The following is a 4,032-nucleotide window of genomic DNA, read 5'->3' as shown; positions in this document are numbered from 1 at the left end:
GTAGTAGTTTTTAGAAATTCCCAATCATAATGACTATGCATGCAAAGTTACAAGTGGATGCAACTATAACTTCATGATAAACTACCTCGACCAAAAACTTTAACCTGACGGACGGACGAACGGAGGCACAGACCAGAAAACATAATGCCCCTACTACTATCGTAGGCGGGGCATAAAAATATAGATATAGCTTGCAATGTGGCATGGGTTTTGCTCATTGTTGATCGCTTAACGTTAACTTATGTAGTTGTTAACTTCTTAGTCATTTGGTATCTGGCGTAGAGTTATATAATTGGTCATCAAGCCACTTCTTCTTATTTCTATATGTAAACACGGTATAAGTTTACTTTCCAGTGTCTTTGGTAGAAATATGTTTGCTAGAGGTTTACATATGTTTTTGTACTTTCTTTGATAGAGGCGTTAATATCGTATGCAATTATTCACAACCTTTCAGCTTTAATACTTAAACTTTGCTATGATAAAAACAAACCAGTGGAAAATACCAACAGTTTTGATTGCTAATGTTAATGGGATTACTTCAGTTGGTCTTCTGTTTTCTCCAAGAAACTAGAAATATGTATAATTAACACAAAATTAGTGTTGATTGAATTTGATAAAAAAAAAACCATTGGAAACTAAAGTTCTTAAAAATCACGTAAAGTGTTGTATGCTTCAGTTAGATACAAACGGTCAATATAATGCCATTTAAAGCAGGCTATCGATGTATAGTGTGACAGCAAGACTTAATTATACACAAATAGCGACATTCGGTGCAGAATTCAGGTAATTTTCTGCCAAGACCGATGGTGTACATTATGTCCGTGCCATTTTCCGTTTCTGTGAACGTAATTTGAAGTTTAATTCAAATATACAATTAATTAACACTTTCAACACGCAATGGAAGACTGTTTTTATTTCTTAGACATTGTAATCTACAAACAATTACAACGCACTTCATTTGATACAATCAATCACTCTGGCATTGGGACCTTTTATTCTACTGAGAACACAGAAAGTAATTAATGTTTTGTTGGTGATTTTATTTTCTGTTGATCATAAAAGAAAGAAGGAATTGTTCTCCCAGGTTAACAGCACGCTGTCGTATTGAAAATCTGTGCAGCTTGACTTTGTACTCAACGTTGTATCTCAGTGAAATGGTTGGTAATGTAAACAAACTTCAAACAAGTTTTTATCAGTTATTTACAATTCACAAAACTTTAATTCAGCACATTTAAGTTTGTTTTAAGTTTGATAAATGACAAACCTCCCTATCCCTCTCAAAAATAAAAATAAAACAATACGGATTACAAAAATGCATTTACTCTTCCGTCACACATTTGACTACTGGAAGAGTAAACAAATCTTTTGATAAAATGTTTATTTCTAGATTAGATATTATATGGAAATTATATACGTTGTTAGAAAATCTGAGATACGCAAACCACTCAGAGAGGTGTTGCAATGGTTTTTCAAAAGGCAGAGGCGTGGCACTTACACTCACACGAGGTATGGCATTAAACGCCTCAATTCGGACCGGACGTGTTTGCTTATTCATACATCCCACACAACCAAACGGACGTCCACGTCAGCAATGATTTAACTGATGAAATGGGAGTCCAAGGGATGACCGTTTTCTTAAACCCAAGTAAACCCTTGTGGTATCGAAATTATTTTCCCCAGGTAAAACAATATTAATTAAGTCATGTCTATATCAGTCGGTTTCGCGAAAAGTTTCGAGTACAATTATATTACTCCGACTCAAAAACAAACCAATAAAAAAAACTTGAATTGGTGTTTTGAGCCCACATTTTGTACATCGAGTAATGAGTTCTAACACAAGTTTTATCATGACTAAGAGCCCTGGTATATAATGTGTTGGGGTTAAACACGTTTGTGAGTGCTGAATCATCCACTAACCTGTCACAGTTGTGTAACTGCACAACTTAAGAACACATTGATAAATAGCAGTTGACTTGACTTGTCAGATCGGCAAACCATAAAAAGTACAAAAGTTAAAAAATAAATAAACAGTATTTACTAGTATTTGGAACTGTTTTATTCTTTGGGTTAGATTGATTTCTCACTGATGTTTCCAAAAACTTCATTTATTCTATAAAAAAACCCACCTTTTGATAAATGACATCTAGCCACCCTACACTTCTACCGAAAAATTTACAAATGTGACAGCTGCAAGTATAACACTATGTGATGTTTATACAAACATTAAAAGAAAAACACAGTATGAAAATGTTTAATTTCATAAAAAGTAATACAATATATTCCTATTGACAATTACAAGACAACACTAACCTGTGTATACGTCATTTGATAAGTTTAATCTTTAAAAGGCCTCCATTATCGAGTTTGACAACCACGGGAAGTCTATCAGAAGAATCCTTATTGGAAGATTAATAGAAAGCAGTGTTGTCTTTTTGCGTCAACATACAGTAAAATATTTACACATATGTTCTTTTTTGTCTTACAAAATAGATTATTACATGATACACGGACAGATATGACTTACATCCCAGCATGCTCATAGAAATTCATATATATACTCGTGAAATATATAGGGCCATGATCAAATTTGATTGATTTGCTTTAGAAGCACATGTCCACCTAAAACCCTTCATTTAGATAAATTAAAAAAAATATATATTTTTTTTATCTTCCACACTATTATCCTTTATAGATTCAATAATAGTGTATAATTTTTCAAATAGTTTTCTTTGAGTAATAATTCTGAGGTTGATGATCGCACCTATATCTATTTAACTGAATTTGATATAAAGAATACATAAGATACGACAAGATCAGCATATTATAAACAATTCATTGTCACTGGACTAGTATATATTTGTTTAGGGGCCAGCTGAAGGACGCCTCCGGGTGCGGGAATTTCTCGCTACATTGAAGACCTGTTGGTGACCCTCTGCTGTTGTTTTTTATTTGGTCGGGTTGTTGTCTCTTTGACACATTCCCCATTTCCATTCTTAATTTTAGTATAATGAAAATAGGCTGAAATTAAAACAATTACTTCAACTTTAAATTGTGAACTTTCTATTTTTATGGAACAACGTTGTCGTATTATATGCATATGGTGTGTATGTCACTCAGTTTGTATTGTCAATTATTATGTTTTAAATAGACGATTGCTTCTATTGAGACAGCTAATGATATTATTTATAAAACTGAAACTATTTCTTATGGAAACGGCGAATGTGTCAAAAAGACAACAACCCGACGAAAGAGCAGAAACCAACAAAAAAGCCACCAATTGGTCTTCACCACAACCTGAAAATCCTACGGCCATTTGGGACAGTTTGAGACTGATATCTGATGCCTTTTTCAGTACTTGACAGGGCAATCTTACGAAAGACTCAGAAGACAGTCCTCATAGAAAACATGGAAAATACCGACTCTGAATTTGGACGGGAAGTTTCTGTCTCGTAATTGTTAAATTTCATTTTCAGTAAATAAATGGATAAAAATAATATAAGGAATAGTGATATGATTGCAAATGAAACATCCATTCATCAGAAACGAAAAGATGAAGATGTAAGTAACATTTTGTCATTGCGTTTTTTGTGATGTACCCATTTTGTTTCCACAACACCACAAAAACCCGTTTCACAATTTTTTTTTAAAACTTTCTAACAATCTTAACCATATAATGTTTTCATGCACCTTCTATATTTTTCATTTATCTGAATTATTTTTATTTGGACTTTTGTTAGATTTTGGGGGTTAACTATTTGGTATCCGCACCCATCCATAAACTCCTTATAACAATTTTAACAGTAACCACATACTGCTATTCATCTCCTCCTTTCTTTTGTCTTTGTAAGTAATAGTGGTATCGTGTTTTGTATTGTATTTTGATCAGAGGTATTTTACCTGTTATTTCAGGATGAGAGGTATTTTACCTGTTATTTTAGGATCAGAGGTATTTTACCTGTTATTTCAGGATCAGAGGTATTTTGCCTAATATTTCAGGATCAGAGGTATTTTACCTGTTATTTCAGGATCAGA

Source organism: Mytilus edulis, chromosome 1 (assembly GCF_963676685.1).
Source record: "Mytilus edulis chromosome 1, xbMytEdul2.2, whole genome shotgun sequence".
Classification (NCBI taxonomy): domain Eukaryota; kingdom Metazoa; phylum Mollusca; class Bivalvia; order Mytilida; family Mytilidae; genus Mytilus; species Mytilus edulis.
Note: the sequence above shows the minus strand (reverse complement) of the source record.